The sequence below is a fragment of the Protopterus annectens genome, chromosome 5.part0 (genome assembly GCF_019279795.1).
Source record: "Protopterus annectens isolate FY-2018-M chromosome 5.part0, PAN1.0, whole genome shotgun sequence".
NCBI classification, from domain to species: domain Eukaryota; kingdom Metazoa; phylum Chordata; order Ceratodontiformes; family Protopteridae; genus Protopterus; species Protopterus annectens.
The window spans coordinates 1,515,153,356-1,515,173,478 of record NC_056735.1 but is presented as its reverse complement, the minus strand read 5'-3'; positions in this window follow the sequence as shown (position 1 = coordinate 1,515,173,478).

The window sequence follows — 20,123 nt, the reverse complement described above, 5'->3', positions numbered from 1 at the left end:
TTTGATGTGCTATGTTGGAAGTACTTTCAGTTTAGCATTACCTAAAAAAGGCACTGTGGGGGAGGACAATGTTTTAGCTAATATTTGAAAGCCTAGAGGGGAGAGGTGCAGACCATCCCTGGCAAAGCAGCATGGTCTGTTGACTACCTCCTTCCATGCCGACAAATATTGTTCCCCCTTAGAATGACAGCAGAAGCTGAGCCAATTATTAAAGTTAGTCATTTTTCTCTTCGTACTGTGGTGTTATCCTTGGAGAAGTTAAAATGCTGCTTACTGCTAGGCTCATACCAGCCTGGGACACATATTCCAAGAGCTCCATGATGTCTTTCTTCATATAGTCTAGGTAGGTATGTCTGATGTTATTTACACCCACATGGACTATAACTGAGTCACACTGGTACTTGTGGTCCAATGACCTGAGTGATTGCGTAATGTGGCAGATCCTGGCCTTGATAATTAACTGATGGTGAGTTTCTCCTTACTCAGCCTGGTGAGCGAGACATCAGTGTATCTCACAATGGAGTCTCCAATGACCAGAATGTTGGATTGTGTGGTGGGTTGCCTAATGGGCTTAAAAGTAGAGACTCCATGAGATGTGGCTATACGTGTTGATGTGGGTGTTGTTTTGAAACAGTGCATCCATGGCTGCTGAAGGTATTTGTTATGTGTACTAGATCTAGGTTGTCTTTGGGATTGAGGAAGGTTATATTTAAGTGCCTCAGTATATGTGGGTCTATATGTCTGCTTTGAACTTTGTGTGATGGGTGCAGTGTGTGTGGTGCTGACAACTTCATTTACATTAGTAGTGCTTTTATGTGAGGGCTTTGCCTCCAGTGACATTGTGAAAATGCATCTCTCACGTATCATATCAGTTTGTCTGAGAATTAACTGTTGTCAGTAAACAAGAGACAGTTTCTTTATTGCCTCAGGATGCCCATATCCACCAAGCTGGTAATGGAGATAGTGAGAAAGTTCATATTCATGGCAACATGCCCTTTTTATTGATTAGATGGTTGAAGTGAGAAAATAAAGTAATGCCAAGAGTATCTGGTTTGCAAATCTGGGGGCAGTGCTTATTAATACAATCTAGCTGCCCTGTGTGCAGCTAGGTATTGGTGAAATTTCAGGGGTGCTTTTACAGGAAAAAATGTCAGTTCAAGGTGTCTGTGAATATACAGGGCACTGCCAAACATTTGAGGGAAAACTGATAAGTAGACTCTGGTTATGAATGAAGTATTTTGGGAGACATTTTGAAATTAGGTTAGACAGCAGCAAACCAAGCAGTACTTACTGAAAGGAAAGAATGATCTTTCTCAGAAATGATGAATAGGGGGATTTGCCTGAATGGCTACTGCCTAGCTGCTACTAGTGCTGATCTCACCAAGGCTTCATGCTGCTGGGATATAATGCTCCTTTGCTTCTAATCCCAAAATGAGAGGCGGACCACAGGCTCTTTGGTGTTGAAAGTCTTGTCCCAGATGATGTAAGGGTCTGTAGGCTTGTTATCGCCTTTTCCAGGTAGATGCACTGAAAAGCAATCAGACCAATCAGGAAGGTCCAACACAGACACTCACTGCCCAATCAAAAACAGTTAGGAATGAATGCACTCTTCTCCTTCTCTTGCCAGGAACAAAACATAAGCTCAAATTCCAAGCTGGCACCTATAAAACAGTTATTTGGCTTTCTGGTGATCAGCAATCTCCAGGAAAGAGTGTCTCTATCCTTCTTCTCTCACTAGGAGCAAAACAGAAGGACTAATCCCAAGATAACTACTGCATAGCATAATGTGGGCACTCCAATAATTTGTGAGCTTGGAGTAGATGTTGCAGATTTTTAATGTAAGATGGAAAAATGTGTTAATATCCTAAGAGATGCAGTGTGTAGTAAGGAGGTGGATATGAAAGCAGGTAAATTAAGCTTTAGCTATCTATGTAGGGGGCTCAATAATTTAAAAGAGCAAGATAGAGTAGAAGTGGATGGGCACTTTGTATTCTGGGTGCATGGAATACAGTGTGATGGCTAATAAATTTGAATAGCTGAAAGGGGTGATTTCACAAAATGATAATGTTGTGCTTACTCACAGTAGCCAATGAAAGAGGAGAGGGAATGACATATGTGGTCAAATTAACATAAGGGGCAGCCAACTAGAAAGGCAGCTGAGTTTAAAAAAACAAAAAAAACAATAGCACCAGAGTGGGATGGTGGAGGAAAATTTAAATTCTACGTAACTTCACAAAAGACATAGCTGTGGTGTCTTTCCTAGTTTAAATATGCAATTAAAAGCAGAATACAAGTAAAACACAGTATAAAGAAAATAAACCATGATATACAAAACAGAAGGCAATGAAGCAATACAAAATATAAATGAAAGCAAACTAACCTTTCCCTGACAGCAATCTGTGGTACAGTCTGAGTGAGCTTTTCCAGTAAAGCTGGAGAACAGTGTCATTACAGAAGGAAAATGCACAAAAAGCTATAAGGAATTTGTGTGACTTAAAAGAGTGTTAGAGAACAAAACACAAAGTTATTCAGGGATCATGTGGAATTTTTTTACAACTCTTAGATGATGTGGCAGGTGCAGTAAAAGATTAAATATAAGATGGTGTATATGGAAGTCGCATGGCATATAGTGGGACAAGAACTGCATAAAGAGAAAAAAATGCCACATTAGAAGATATAGAACACAGGGAAGACATTGGTTGTATACGAAGGAATGGGTGATTGATGAGTTGAGTATGGCTAAGATACCAAATATGTTAAGCAATTTGTGTTATTTGGTTAAAGGTAAGAAATAAAAAGTACCCTCTTTTGGAACGGGGGGTTAATAAAGGTATTAAAGGGGGGTACTTGTGTTATTGAATGAGACCAGTAGAACATCGAAGAATCAAAGTGATATTATGAATGTTGTACCTTAATATTTACCAGCATGTTTGGGAGTCAGGCACAGCAGCGAGATGTTGTCTCGGGAGTTCTAAAATTTTCTTGTCTTTCAGCTTTTCCCAGTTAGGGGTTGCCACAGAGGAACAACGGTCCGCTAATGATTGGCAGTGGATTTTTTACGGTTCCGAGTTGTTAGCCCGATGCCCAACCTTTGAAGAAGGCATACCCATTCACGCATGCACCGACCTGCATGTCTTTAACATCACTCGACTATCGGGAGGACATGCAGACTCCACACAGAAGGTTCTCCAGCTGAGAATCGAATGGGAGAACCTCTAAAATTTTCTACTAAGGCAAAAAAAAATAATTATATACAGAGAAGACATAGATGAGAAAATCAGTGAAGGAAATATTCAAAGTCTACCGGGTTATGATGGGATTGGTTATGATTTTATAAAAAGGTGATGAATGATGGAGATTAATATTTTTAAAAGCATTTAATGGATGTTTTATATAAAGCTTGACTGAAAAGTTTATTTGAATTTCTATTGCTAAGTTGCTACAGAAGAAGGAGAAGGAGTACAAATTGCCGAACTGGAGGCCCGTAACTTTGTTTACCACAGATTGTACAATCCTTATGAAAATTTTGCAGTAAAGGTTTGAAATAGTGTTGGTGGAAGTTGCATATAATGACATATATGCTTCTAATGCTGAAAGAAGTAATGAGTGATACACAAAGAGTGGTTGTACAGAAGGTAGAATGATTGTGTTAACAAGATGAACCCAATTATGTAGGGCGCAGACAATTGTGGAATACTTTAGAAGAATATGGGATAGGAAAGAAGGCTGTAAAGATTTTAAAGAGGTTTATGAGAGCATATAAATACAAAACTACTGCTAAGGTTGAATAAGTTAAACAATAAAAATGAGATGAGCAACAATGAAAACCAGTGAGTTGTCGATTGTTTGGTTAAGTAGTTAATAACTGCATTTCATGATACAGAATGCTAGTATTCATTTTAAGACTGAAGTTTTTCTTCCAGTAGCCTGGACTTATGGTAATAAGTTGACCATAGTGATCAAAAACAGGATATGAGTGCAGGTGCTTAAAACATTTGGTGTAGTTTTGGGGTAAGGTACCTTTGGACTTACATAAGAAAAAGATAAACAGAATGGAGGTATAGTAAAACTGGGATGTTATTTTAATTCAGTATGGCAAAACATAAAGTTGCTAGGGATTCAGTTCAACAAGGATGCAAAAATCTTTTCCAAAAAAAAAAAAAAAAAAAAAAAAAAAAAGTTTATTTAACATGGGTATTTGGGAGCTTTGTTTATGTTTGCTTTTAGTAGAGACAAACCCTGTGATCAAGAAAGTGTTACCCTGAGTGGTAAACCCTACCCTGACCGACCAACAAATCACTGTAACCTTTTGTCTTCAGAGACTGCCCTACTACAGTAATTTTTTTGTGAGCAGAAGAATCAATGCAGAGGATGGCTTACTGGCCATCAGGCATGTTAAAGGATGATGAGGCAATCTGAGGGAGTGACCAGTGCTAATTAGCCAAGCACTCTCCTCCGATTTGTCTTTGTTGACTGGGAAAGCCAACTGGCCAAAGTCCTTTTCTAATGGAGGCCCATGGAGAAAAACTCCGGAAAATAGATTTAAGATACTCATGACTGAACAAATTACTTATAAAGGTATATTACACAGATAGTTATTAAGACATCTAGATACAAATAGGTAATTGTTCTGTAGTGACACTGTACAAAGACAAAATAGATATTTCTCCTGTACTGACATTATATATGATATTACATTCAAAATATGGAACATTTTGTATGTAAACAGTTCCTGTGCAATATATGTGACAAACAGATATTAGATATGACATACATGAAGAAGAAGAGTTACAGCATATATGTTAGGGAAAAATAAAATTGAAGCAATGAGTGTCATAGCTGCACCTACCCATTTAATATGCTGAGTGATTCAGAGAATTGCCCGAGTGCATGAATTAAAACAGCCAAATGAGAAAATTGACATGACAAAATTACTATGGCCATCCATTGTAGTCAAAGGGAAAATCCACATTGCTGGTAAGTTGAGCAATATTTAGCAAATCTATAGTGGTAAACAGTGTGTGAGTGTGTATGTGTGTGTACATGTCTGAAGGGGTATGAATGGAGTAGAATAACTGTGTGTGTGTGTGTGTGTGTGTGTGTGTGTGTGTGTGTGTGTGTGTGTGTGTGTGTGTGTGTGTGTAGGAATATTCATGTGGGTGACCTACGAGTATTTGGGGGGTGATATAATGAGTGGATGTCTGTGTAAGTATAGGAATCTACTTAAGTATGTGTGTGTGTGTGTGTGTGTGTGTGTGTGTGTGTGTGTGTGTGTGCATGTGTCTGTGAAAGTTTTAATGTGTGCAAACATGATGCAAAAACCGCTAGACGAAATTATCTATACAAAGTGTTGTTATTGTGATTCAGAGACATGCATATTAGTTGATAATGAGGTCTTCATCATTGCGGCTAAAGCTGACTTTGAATCACATGTTATGCAGTCATGCAAATTAGCATACCTATAATAGGAAGATTATGTGAGCATTAGGGATTCCATCGGAATCTTGTGGAGAGAGTTGTTCAAAATAAAGCCTGGACTAATATGGGGTACAAGACTGAACACAGTTAAAAAGGGGTGACTTATAATAAGAAAGAGATAGGATGGTTAGGTTAGATGAATCCAGTAGTTTACATAGCTTCTTTGGATTTGTTCCGTATTATCAAGTTTGCGAAATTTGATAAGGAGAGTGCATTATGTTATTTTTACAGATAAAGTATAGTGAATATTTTAGAAAAATGGAGTAGCAAAAGAAGGCGATAAATAGTGGAGGAAGATATAATGGGTATTATAATAAGATAATTAGCCTGAAATTAAAATTGATAGGTGTTACTGTTAAAAAGAAAGAATGTGCAGAAATAGTATATATACATATTATACACACACACACACACACATATGTGTGTGCGTGTGTGTATAATTACAGTGATCATTGAAAGGTTTTATAGAAAGAAGAGTGCATGGAATAAAGGAAAGGGATGATAGCGTGTGGAAATATTTTTGAGTCATAACATTTTTATGTCCTGTTTTGTTGAATAAATTACCAGAAGAGGCAAGAAAGAAGTATAAACAAAGGAAGGAGACATTACATAAAGTGTGTGTGGTGGAAAAAAGAATGGGACACTTTTTCAAAGAGGTGTTAGGGGAGTAATAAACCCATTTAGATTGTATATAAGGCAGGTATGATAGCTCTGAGTATAATTTTGAATATGGTGTATTAGTTTAAGAAAAAGGCAAACATTTATGAGATAGACAAGATTCTGTTTACTTGTTTCTGATTTTTGTAGAAAGATAGATGAAGGAAATTACTGCATAAGAAAGATGGGATATTGTGTAAATAAAACAAGAGAATTACGTTTTAATTATATCTTATAGGGTGGGGAATAAACTGCATATTCTTTTTTCTTTATTCTGAATCTATAAATTTTACACACACACACACACACACACACACACACACACATATATATATATATATATATATATAATATTGTGATTATATAAGCACTGATTGACAGAAATATACAGTTTCCAATAAATAACTGACAATAAATGAAGAAAATCACACTTTACCAAAAGAAGACAATACTGAATACACATAATCAAAACTGCAAAAAAAAAAAAAAAAAATCCAACTTAACTAAGTAAAAAAGAAAGGAAAACAAAAAATACAATCTTTTTGCAGTAGGGAAGCACCCTGCACCCCCTCCTCCTTCTTCTGGTTTTTCCCGGATAGGGGTCGCCACAGAAGAACTCTGCTCCGCTAATGATTGGCAGTAGATTTTTTTTTTAAGGGTGCCGAGGTGCCAGCTTGACGCCCAACCTTCAACGAAGGCATGCCCATTCTACACATGTCTTTCGAACGTCACTCGACTGCGGGGAAGACATGCAGACTCTACACAGAAGGCGCTCCAGCCAAGAATCGAACGGGAGAGCCTCTTGCTGTGAGGCAACAATGCTACCGCTGCACCACCATGGCTGTCCACCTCCTGCTAACTATAAATAGATAAATTAATGAGTTTCTTGTCTTTGGTCAACAGTTATGCTTCCGTGACACAAGGCATGAAAGCTTCTTGAATAAATACCAAAGATTCAAAATTGCTCACGAGCCCTTAACATTTAGGTTAACTTCAAATGTATAGCATTAAGTTAACCAATAAATTTAAATGGATAGAGCAACTAATTTAAAAAATGTTGGGCAGGATTCACGAAGGCTTGCATGGAGTGTAAGAGACGTGTAAGACTCCATGCAAGCCTCGCGATCCAGGAACAGCCCGAAACTCCGTGTAAGAGACCAGCTAAAACGTCTCTTACACGGACTGGGCGTGGATATGCTAAATACCTCACTTGCAGCCAAAAGGCATACAAATGAGGTAGAGCAGCGATCCACGAAACAGAAAGCAGCCCGTGTAAGAGCCGTTTTAGCTGCAGAAATGTACTCAGTTGACAACTGAGTACGTTTCTGCAAAAATCACAATGGAGCCATGTCAGCTCCAAATAAAGGGTGCATATGTGACAGGCAGCATGCCAATGGCCAAATATGTGGCCATTGGCAAGGTACCCCGATGCAAATATGAAAAAATTTTTTTTTTTTCGGCGATGTTTAAACGCAGCGCAACCCCGCGCAAACAGGCTGCGCTGTATAAAACATAAAAATTAAGGTTATAAACCCACAAATGTGGGTTTTATGCAATACATGGATTTACAATGCAGGGACCAGCAGACCAAAAACAACATGGCCACCGTTTAGTGGTTGCTAAGGGGGGAAGCTGAGTCTAAGACATGTAACTAAGCATTAGTAGGCAATCTGATGTAAATGAGGGTTAGGATACTGAATTCCACTGTCACATAGCAAATGAGCACAGTCTGAGTAGTGTAAGAGATACATAAGGGGGAGGAATAGAGTAGGAGATAGGTGACATCACAGGGGGGAATGGTAGAAAGAAATGCAGTTCATTGGAGGTCAGTGTTACATGACAGATGTCAGACACAGATCATGGAAAGAGGAGTGCCACAAGATAAGCATGGGAAAGTCAAGAAATGGAAGGTGTACACTGTTAACCACAAAAACCGACCACAAACTATGAACAAGAAACCAGCAGCACAATAACAAGTGTCAGACTACCAACGAATAATATCCAAAGTTTTATTACAAAAGATGGTGAGCGCTTTCGGCTGTGTAATACCAGCCTTCATCAGACAATTTTAAAACACATATTGCATTGCTTTTAAACCTTGTGGGTAATGAGCAATTTATCAATTAACCAATGATAATGAATTTCAGTAACATTCACCATTAATATGAACTTTTTCACCTTTCTCCACTGGGTGTCCCTCTGTCTATTTTACATTTCAAGTATTACAAAATTTGTTTATGAACAAATATTTAAAACCAACATATATACTAAATATATGATACATTATATATTAAAACATTCATAAAATATGACTTCTAAAATCTGAAATGTGATACGTAGCCTAAAATTATTTCACTACTGACCATATTTATTTATTTATTTATTTGTTTTATTTTATTTTATTTTACCTCTTTTTTCAGGCACATTTTCATATGTGTTGACTTATGAATTTTTATTAACTTATGAATTTTAATTATTTTTTGATTAAGCCTATATATACATGAATACTGGATAGGAAATCCATCACCTATTAAAAGCTCTAAGCTTTAATATGCTAGTAATCGAGTTGGAATCATCTAGTCCTGGGAATTGTGTGGCATTCAAATAAACCTGCCACCAGTATTCTTTTGAGTCTAATATTAATTTCCACGGACCTCTTCTAGGTGATGGCCGTACTTGTTCCAATATTGTGAAACCAAATTTGTGCGTATGATTATGCATTATATGCCTGAATAAAGCGTTGTTAGTTGATTTCCTGCTGATGTCATAAACATGTTCATATATGCGTTGTTTTAATTTGCTCTCAGTCTTTCCTATATAATAGGCCGCGCACACTGTTACTTACACCAAAGTTTCTTGCTGGGCATGCATGCGCACGTGTGCGCGCCATGAGGCGTGGGTAGGACACGTGTAGGGCAGACTGAGCATGTGGGAGCCTGTTGGCAGAGTTGTAACACTGTTTGCACTGGTGTGCGTGCGTTTTAACCCAAATAAGCAGATTCCGAACCGTGTAAGCATGTGTGCGCGCGTGTAAGCCACTGTGAGCATGTTTTTGCTGGTATGCACGTTCCTCCCCCCTGAGGAAACAGAAAGGAAAAAGGAAGCAACAGAATTAGTAGGAAGCTAGCAGGGAATACTGCTGGAGCTAGCAGGTGAAAACAATTAGAAGCAGGCAATTACACAGGCAGAATAGTAGCTCAGCCAAGCACTTAAAACTCTGCAAACAGCAGTGCAGGATGTATCTCTCAAGAGACACTGCAAGACAGGAGTAAGCTATTAGAAGTGAAAGCTGAAAAAGCTGAACGCAGAGCAGAAATGCTAGGGGCTGCCATAGCTGTCATAAGGAGACATAGGCGACTTGCTGAAGGTGGTGACAATGCAGATGGTGCCAGACAACCCACAGTGAGGAGACAGAGAAGAGTGTACAGGCCCAGGGTCACCTACCACGGGTTACATGAGCTGGAGATAGTAGAGTGCTATAGAGTGGATAGAGACCTCCTGCAGCAAATTGTCGAGCTGTGCAGGCCACGCCTCACACACAGAACCAACAGAGGGGAACCCATCCCAGTGGAAACCAAGGTATGTGTTGGCCTAAGAATACTAGCAACAGGTACCTTCCAGAGACCAACTGGTGATACGATGGGGATATCACAGGCATCAGCCTCCAGGGTACTTGACCAGTTCGTGGATGCCATGTCAGCACATGTCGGTGATCATGTATATTTCCCCAATGCCCGTGAGGTATTGGCCAGCAATATGCGTCTCTTCCAGCAAATAGCGGAATATCCTGAGGTAGTGGGTGCAATAGACTGCACGCACATACGCATCAAAGCACCAGCCAGTGAGCGGGGTAGGGCCTACATTAACCGCAAGGGCTTCCCCTCCATCAACTGCCAGGTCGTGTGTGATGCCCAGGGCATAATAATGAATGTGTGTGCTGGCTGCCCTGGGAGCTACCATGATTCCCATATCTGGCATTTGATGCAACTGTACCAGACATTTGCCAATGGGGACATCCCACATGGACACCTAGTGGGGGATGCAGGTTATGCACTGGAGCCGTGGCTGATGACACCCATCAGAAACGCACACACACCTGAACAGGAACGCCATAATGAGGCACACGCACAAACACGTAATGTAATTGAGCGTGTGTTTGGGCTGCTCAAGTCACGGTTCCGGTGTCTGGACACATCTGGTGGAGCCTTGCAGTACTCAAAAACTACATGTACCCAAATTGTCATGGTATGTGCTATGCTACATAATATGATCTTGTGAATACAGCTGCAGCAGGACCAGCATAGGGCCGGGCCAAACAGCCCCCCACCATTGCCAAGGCCATCACAGGCAGAGCATGACTCGGAGGTGGAACAACCTGAGCCTGCCCCAGTAGGTAGAAGGAGGCATGCCCAGTATGCCCTGGCCTTGGCAAAGAGGCAATGCATAGCACATACACTGGCTCAGTAGGAACCCTGGGAATGATACCCTTCTCTGACTCACTCATATAATAACATGGATGCCTAAAATGACATAACCTGCTCTCAAACATGTACAGGGAATGTAATATGTGCATCCGACAGAGGCAGCCCTGCAGCACCACCTGAGGCATGAATGCCATGTGTTAAGTAATGTAACACCATGTACTATATGCACACATGAGGACCCTGACTAACATCCACCCTCACCAAGCATGAAGCCACAATATGACGATGGGGTGATCAATTGCAATAATTGGCTGAAGTAATGCAGTTACTCAAAGGGGATCCAATGTGTTCCAGCCTGGGATGACACGCTGAGCATGACATGATGCACCACCTGCTAGGGGTGGCGTGCACCTATCAGTCCAGGCCTCATGGATACTGGCAAATGCTGTCAGTACCCACAGCGCGCCCTGAATAGGTAAGGCTCAAAACACAAACCCACCTCCATAGGTACCATAAGGGATAAGAACCTAGATGTAATGCTACCCAATGCCAGAAGTTTAAACAGCAAGATGCGTGCAGTGTAAACGCACCCAGTATGTAGAATGTTGATATCTGTCCTGTAACAGAAAACTGGGTCAAGGCTCACAACAGCACCCTAACACTGTATCATACTGTGCTGTACAGCGTCAAAACATGGAACAAGCTACAAAAGGAGGGTGACTAGCAATAATTGTCAAGGATAACCACACCCCCATGTTGGTACCACAACAAGAAGCAGCATGGACTAGCCATGGTCAAGTAACAGTGACTAAAACCGCTTCCCAGTATATAGCCTGCTACAGACTACCGTCCTAACACCAGGAACTGCACCTGGCCTATGTTGGAATACATGAATATATCAAGCCCCCCAAACCACATTATATTGGTTGACTGAAAATACCCAGACATACACTAGGAGCATTATACTAGCACCAACACTGTAAGAGAAAAGTTCCTAGAATCCATAAACCAAAATGCCAAGGAACAACGTACCACTCCCACAAGAGGAGTAAGCATACTGGATGTGATAATCAGCAACATGGGTACTGGATGGCAAGATGAGAAGTGTATCCCTCACTGGTAAGACCAGACCATAGAGTAATCACACCTGATATACACATCCTGACCACAGTCCCTGGCCAGAAAACCACAGTGAAAAACATGTGTAAAGCATAAGTTGCACCCTTCCAAACTGATGTGGAATCCACTAAAGGCCCTGTGCCGGTGCAAAATATGGGACACACCGCAGAACCTGTTATACAGGCATTCCATGAACACAGCCAGGAATGCTTGGATTATGCAATCACAAATAACAACAAGACACAATGCCATACATGCAGGCATCTGGCATGCTGGACTCCAGCCATTACCAAACCATGCAAGAGAATGAGGAAGCTACTACATGATAGAGCAAACATAAAAAGGGAAGTAATCACTGATCAGTAGTATGGCAATAAAATATGTCCACACATACAATCCACTAAGGCCAGCTACAACAAGTAGAATCTGTGAATCCTGAGGCAATGTTACACCTGCCCCAAGTACACAGACAACCCTCAACTCCCCCCAATAAATACAAATATATGTGAGAGATGCAACCATTTATCCAAACCGGAGGCTGAGCTCCCCCAACTCAGTACTGTCAAAACTAGTCAGGAGGAGAAGGTAACCACACACACCACAAACCCAGTCCCACATAGACCTATTACAACTGTAAACCAAACACATAAACACAGAAAAACATTCCCGGAGGCCCTAATTACAAACACACCACACCAACAGAGGCTTCCAAAGCAGACCCCCAAGCAACCACAACCTCCAAACATAGCACATGCAACACATAGTACACAAAGCTGGTGTGCCAAACAGTCACAGGCCAGAAGGAGAAACAACATGCCTGATACAGTTGTAATAGGTGACTCTATAGGCAGACACACTGCTGTCCCACTCACCAGACTGAATAAGGGAAAGGGTACAGTAAGCTGCCTGTAGGCTGCTACAATACACCACATAACACAAGTATGCAGGTCACCCCAAAGCAAGTAGAAATATGATGCAGTCATTGTCCATGCTGGTGTGAATGACCTGAGATGTACCTCCCTGGACTACATGAAAAGAGACATGGATGAGCTCTCTGAGTATGTACTCCAGGCCGGTATGACACTGGCCGTTTGCAGCATCCTACCCTCACCAAGAATGATGCCACAGTACAAACACAGAATGATCAGCTTTAACAGGTGGCACAATTACAGCTGTCAGTCCAAGAGGATCTAGTGTCTGTCTGCTTGAGATGTCATGCATGACAAGCCATGCTGCTGTTCCAGGGATGGCTTGCACCTGTTACCCCTGGGCGTCTGGATATTGGATAAGGCTTTGCCACCTCCATAGAGCCATACATAGGCAAGGCTGAAAAGACTAACCCACCACCCTAGAAAACATAAGTGGTAAGAAACATAAGGGTAATGCTGACCAATGCCAGATGTGTAAACCACAATATGCATGCTCCTAAGGCCCTCCCCAGTATGGAGAACATCGATGTCTGTGCAGTGACAGAAACCTGCTGCAAGCCTACTGACAGCACACCAGCACTACCAGGTTATACCTCATATCATGCGTTATGGCCCCAAAACCCTGACCAAAACATAAAAGGAGGGGGGGTATCCATATGCAGCACAGACACCCATACGTCCAGGTAACTGACAATGCACGAAGCATTGGAGACCACCCATGTGCACCTAACTGTAGTCAAAACTGCTGTACAGTCTGTAGCATGCTACAGACCACACTCTCACACACAGGAACCCCACCCAGACGTCCTGAAGACACTGGACAGTATGAATGTCCCACCAAATACCAAACAAGGTACTCACAAATTACCACATAGGTGGTAAACCATTATGTATGCAAGGAGTAATCAGGGACCTAGGGACACAAGTGGACAGTAACCTGTTATGTGACACTCACATTGCCAATGTGGCTAGGAAGACTGTCTATATTGGACACCGTATCATGAAAGGATTCACATCTACGTCAACAGAGGTCATTGTGCCCCTGTACTGTTCTCTTATCAGACGCATAATCTAGTACAATGCCTCATTTGGGATGTACCTTACCTGACACCTGCAGCGGTTAAAAAGACCTCAAAGGTACCTCACCAAGAGGATAAAGGGTCTCAAATATATGTCATATGCTGCCTGGCTGTAGACACCCCAGCTGAATGCAGTCACATACTGCTTACACAGAGGCATTGTATGTCTGTTGTACAAGGCCATGTCCAACACAGGAGTAATGGACATGCTCCACCCCAGAAAAATCAAAGCCATTGGAGCTGTGAGAGTGACAGATGTCAACCTCAACACATAATGAAATAGGATGTGCTGGAGGGACAGATACATAACCCAGAGGCTCCCCACACCCTGGAACAGGATCCCACTCCATGTTAGGCAGAGCCCCTCACTGACACTCCTCAACAGGAATATTGCCAAGTGGATGGATGATCATAGATGTACACTGGGGGTCTTCACTGTGTCACTTCCAGACAGAGGCACAGTAAAGTAAATCATAAATGGCCATAATATTCACATAGCAAGGGGCGGCGAAAGACATACACACTCTGGCTAGGCTTACAAATGCCCTAGGGTGGATAGCCTAGTATGAACCTATGAACCTATGAAGATACAAATTGTACAGGACACTAAGGATAATCCCAAGGCTTACTCAACTGATGGTAGGAACCATGTTGGGAATTCACAGATATGCTCTGAATCACACAAATATTACAAACAACATACCAAACACACACACATATTGCCAACATACAACCTGACAGGTGCAGTGCAACCCCCCCCCTCCAGAATGCAAAATGTCTATCCCAGCAGACTGCTGGCCCCCTGACATTGCAGATGCTGAGGTAACAGCCAGCATCTACAAAGCAAAACACACAGCAGCAATGGTATGAGATGGTGTCCTGGGCTGAGTCCAACATGGACTCCAAGAAGAATGGAATGCCAAATCACACTACTGCTCAATGTCAGCCTTACCACAGGATATGTACCCAAAGAGCAGTGTACAACAACAGTGGTCCTTCTCAACAAAGGTGTTGCCTGAATGGATACTGCAAACTACCACCCCAGAATCCTGACAAGCTTGGTCTGCACAGCTATGGAAAGGATCAGCATGTACCGCAGACATAAAGATATCGGGGACCTACTGACACTGGACCCTACCCAGTGTGGCTGTCTGAAGTGCAGATCCTGCCCCTAAACATGTTTGACCCATTTGAAACAGTCATTAAGTCATTGATGAGGGCAATGTGGTCCACACAGCTTAGCTGGACCTTGCAAATGCTTCCATACAATACCCTACGTGTTCAGTATAGATATGTTCACCAGCTTAAATATAAACCCCTATGTCAGTAGAGGGGTTGCAAATCAGACCAAGGACAGAACTGACATGGTCAGACATGCTGCAGCCATGTCAGACTACAAACCAGATATAAGTGGCATCCCACAAGGCTTGGTCCTGGGACCTCCCTCATGTCGTATATATGTCCCATAGGTACAGGCCAACATGGAAGGACTGTGACTGAACATGTATGCAGAGGACTACAAACTGCCCACCATATCTGACCCCCAGCTGACACAAGCATCCCACAAAAGGGCCACATAGAAACAGACAACTGGTGCCATAGCCATGTCAGCAAGCTAATTGCAGAAAAGTGTATAGTCAACCCCCGTGGATATACAGTATGTGCCCACCAATTACCACACAGGTGTTAACCCATTACGTACCTAATATGTAATGAGAGACCTGGGCACACAAGGTGATAGATATCCTGCATTGGACAAACATGTGGCTGTAGTGTTCACAGAAACATACCATATACCCACCTAATCATGAAGGTTGTCAGATCTAGATAAGGGGAGGTCATTGTGGCTCTGCAGTCATCCTTCATCAGCGTTACAACTGACTACAATAGCCCCTGTGAGATGTACCTCAGCAGACACCTCCATCAACTGTAAAGTCCCCAACAGTACCTCACCAGGAGTAGCAAAGAGCTTGAACAGATGCCATGTGTTGCCTGATTAAACAAACTGCAGCTCCACACACTGCCATACTGCCCACCCAGAGGCAAGCTGTGCCTGATGTATAAAGCCATGTCCAAGCTGGAATCAATGAACATGCTGCACCTTGTACAATCTGAATGGCAGTGAGCTATGCACATGAGAGACCTGAACCCCAGCACTGACATACATAGGACAAGCTGCACTGAATGATCCATAACACAGAAGCCACCCCCATTCTTGAGTAAACTCCCAGTACAGGTTAGCCAGAGAGTCACCCATCGACACTCCTCAAGAGGAATCTTGATGAGTGGATGGGAGATGGTAGGTTTACCCTGGGTATCACTGTTATGTCACAGGTAGACGGAGGCACAGTATACTAACCATGACATATGTCATGGCAAACTCCAGTTACAATGTGTGTGGAAGGACAAACACACTCTCTGACTAGCATTAGAAATGGCCTAGGGCACATCGCTAGTGTTTGCCAATGTTCACCTATGTTGTGGAATACGCTACCAATGTTGGACAAGCCTGGTTTAAGTAGTCCATATCTGAACATAATGCAACATGCTCATATGTGCACAACTGGCCCCTAAACAGTCTGTTGTGCTCACTATGAAGATTTAAAGCAGTGATAGGACTAAAGCCCAGGATACTGTCCACCACAGTGAAAGTACTGAACCAGTACACTATATGGTACTACAGTGTTAGGTCAGTATGAAAGGATGTTGACAACTGTATGCAAAGTATCCCATGCAAATCCTGCAGGCACAGTATAATCCCTGTTGTGTTCAGACACGAAGCAGTTGGCCAGTAAGTACACAACATGACACCTAACACACAACCATAAACGTGAGATATTGTTGAAGTTCACACTCATCCAAATATGTGGTGTACTGCAGAGTTCAACATATGGAAAGCTCACACTGGGCATGCTCGCACACTTTGATAAATGAGACATATGTCAGACAACATGCCATGGAAAGGCTGAACTGGGCATGCTCACACACTTAGGCCATATCTCCGTTTAGCAGTTGGCCACACATATCTGGTATTTGTACGTGTCATTCCAGGAACCAACCACATCACAGCAATCTGCCCAGTGCACACAGTTAAATGACTACAGAGACATAAGTGATATAGTGGATCCCCCTCATATTCAAACATCTTCCACAGATACACAAGTTGTTCATAGAAACAGGGAATGCTATGGCAATAAAGACCTGCAAAGTCTATCAGCAACAAATATTGTGCATCTGACAATTAAACATATGGGTGTAGAGGTCAATACTAGGCTGTTTGCCCTAGGGAATGGCAGCTTAGGCAGAGTGTGCTTGGCATCTGCATCCCCAGTACAGTAGGCTACTGTGCCACTGTAAAGTAGGTCACATAAGGCATTGTGTGAGGCTAGTGTGCTGTGCCTCTGTCAAGCAGGGACACAGTGGAGATCCTAGGGTTTGAATGTGCTAAGCCACATCCATGTTGTTGGTGTGTGCTGGAAGAGGGTTGCTGAGGACCTCTAACAGTAAGTGGGCGTCAATAACAGACTGAGGGGAGCCCTATCTGCATTGTCTGGACAATTTCACTGTCAACACTGTGTTGTGATGATTATGTGGGATTGAAGTGTCATGCCGGTACTGTTCAGAGATGTCCTCCCTCTGTGGGCTACAGCTCTGCAATGTATTAGCTCACTCTGTCTGTTGGACAGCTCATATATGGCTGGTGTACACCTGACAGGTGTCCTGTTGTGGAGCAGTCATGGGTATATGGGATAGCATGATCAATGCAAACCTTACACATGCTCATAGAATGCAATTGTCAAGGATTATGCAGAGTGGCCAGTATAGTCCCCCAGCATGGGTCCTTTGAAGTCTTCCACCCCAGTCTTCACAGGTGTAGAGTCTGCTTGTGCTAAATACAGTTTGTTTGCAGTGACAACCTTGCCTGGGGTGGGGATGGGATATGGATGTCCAGGGAAAGGTGGGTATGGTCAGATATCAACAATGGTGGTCTACCTCTGGTGTGGAACAGTGAGTACCCATGTTGCAGATGGACAGGTGCAATATGTATTCCCCCATGTGGCTGTGGTGAGTGGTTCTGCCATAGCACATGGACCCACAAATTGTAGTGGCTGTAGGGTAATGTTGTAGAGGCCTGAGTAGTTCCCACGCACAATATGCCTGTACCTGATGTTGACAACTGGAATGGTGTATGTGAACACCTGCATATCCCGGCACTGTTCCCAGGGAAGCAAAGTGTGTGTCCTGGATGTGGGAGGGGTGGTCTGGACTGGTTGTGTTGTGTGTTACAGGTCCTGTGGTCACGAAGCATGGTATAGTACATAACCTGCCAGTGCAATGTGCATATCTGACCCTGAAGTAGGTGGCTGCAAATGCATATATATGCTATCCCCCACCTGACAGGTAGTACTAGATGTACATACCTCTGTAGAAATAAAGATGTCAGCACCCTATAAATACTGCAGGTGCAGAACAGATGCCCAGTAATTCGGATAGCGCGCTCTGCTAATGCGTCTCCCTCAAGTGTCATAATATAGTTAGGTAGGAGTTTGAATAATGCAAATGCTCAGTGTGTGTGTGGGGGTGAGCGGGGTTGTTGTGTGTGCAAGTCTGTGTGAGGGAAATGTCACTTTTGGCAACTGGGAAAACACTCTACAGGATGCACATTCCCCTTTCTAAACACTGATGATGTCAGCACCCTATAAGTACAGCAGGAGAAGGAAAACTTCCCAGTAATGCAAATAGCGCGCTCCGCTAATGCATTTGTCTCGAGTGTCATCACGTAGTTAGGTAGGGGTTTGAATCCTACAAATGCCCAGTGTGTGTGGAGGGGGGTTAGTGTGTGTGCAAGTCTGTATGAAAGAAATGTCCCTTTTGGCAACTAGGAAAACACTCTACAGGATGCACATTCCCCTTTCTAAACACTGATGATGTCAGCACCCTATAAGTACAGCAGGAGAAGGGAAACCTCCCAGTAATGCGAATAGTGCGCTCTGCTAATGTGTCAGTTTCGAGTGTCATAACATAGTTATGTAGGGATTTGAATCCTGCAAATGCCCAGTGTGTGTGGAGGGGGGTTAGTGTGTTTGCAAGTCTGTATGAAAGGAATGTCTATTTTGGCAACTAGGAGAACACACTACAGGATGCACATTCCCCTTTCTAAACACTGATGATGTCAGCACCCTATAAGTAAAGCAGGAGAAGGAAAACCTCCCAGTAATGCAAATAGCGCGCTCTGCTAATACGTCCGTCTCGAATGTCATAACATAGTTAAGTAGGGTTTTGAATCCTGCACATGCCCAGTGTGTGTGGAGGGGGGGATAGTCTGTGTGCAAGTCTGTATGAAAGGAATGTCCATTTTGGCAACTAGGAGAACACACTACAGGATGCACATTCCCCTTTCTAAACACTGATGATGTCAGCACCCTATAAGTACAGCAGGAGAAGGGAAACCTCCCAGTAATGCGAATAGTGCGCTCTGCTAATGCATCTGTCTTGAGTGTCATAGCATAGTTAGGTAGGGGGTTGAATCCTGCAAATGCCCAGTGTGTGTGGAGGGGGATTAGTGTGTGTGCAAGTCTGTATGAAGCAAATGTCCGTTTTGGCAACTAGGAGAACACACTACAGGATGCACATTCCCCTTTCTAAACACTGATGATGTCAGCACCCTATAAGTACAGCAGGAGAAGGGAAACTTCCCAGTAATGCGAATAGTGCGCTCTGCTAATGCATCTGTCTTGAGTGTCATAACATAGGTAGGGGTTTGAATCCTACAAATGCCCAGTGTGTGTGGAGGGGGGTTAGTGTGTGTGCCAGTCTGTATGAAAGAAATGTCCATTTTGGCAACTAGGAGAACACACTACAGGATGCACATTCCCCTTTCTAAACACTGATGATGTCAGCACCCTATAAGTACAGCAGGAGAAGGTAAACCTCCCCGTAATGCAAATAGCGCATTCTGCTAATGCGTCACTTTCAAGTGTCATAACATAGCTAGATAGGGGTTTGAATCCTGCAAATGTCAAGTGTGTGGATGAGAGGAGTGTGTGTGCTGGCATGTCTGTATAAAAGATATGTGCATTTTGGCAATTAGGAGAACACACTACATGATGAACATTACCCTTTCCAAACACTGATGATGTCAGCACCCTATAAGTACAGCTGGTGAAGGGAAACCTGTCAGTAATCCGAATAGCGCACTCTGCTAATGTGTCTCTCTCAAGTGTCATAACATAGTTAGGTAGGAGTGTGAATCCTACAAATGGCAAGTGTGTGTGTTTGGATGAAGGGAGTTTGTGTGTGTGCAATTCTGTATGAAAAACATGTGGTTTTTGGCAATCAGGAGAACACACTATATAATGCACATTACCCTTTCCAAACACTGATGATGTCAGCACCCTATAAGTACAGCCAGAGAAGAGGAACTTCCTAGTAATCCG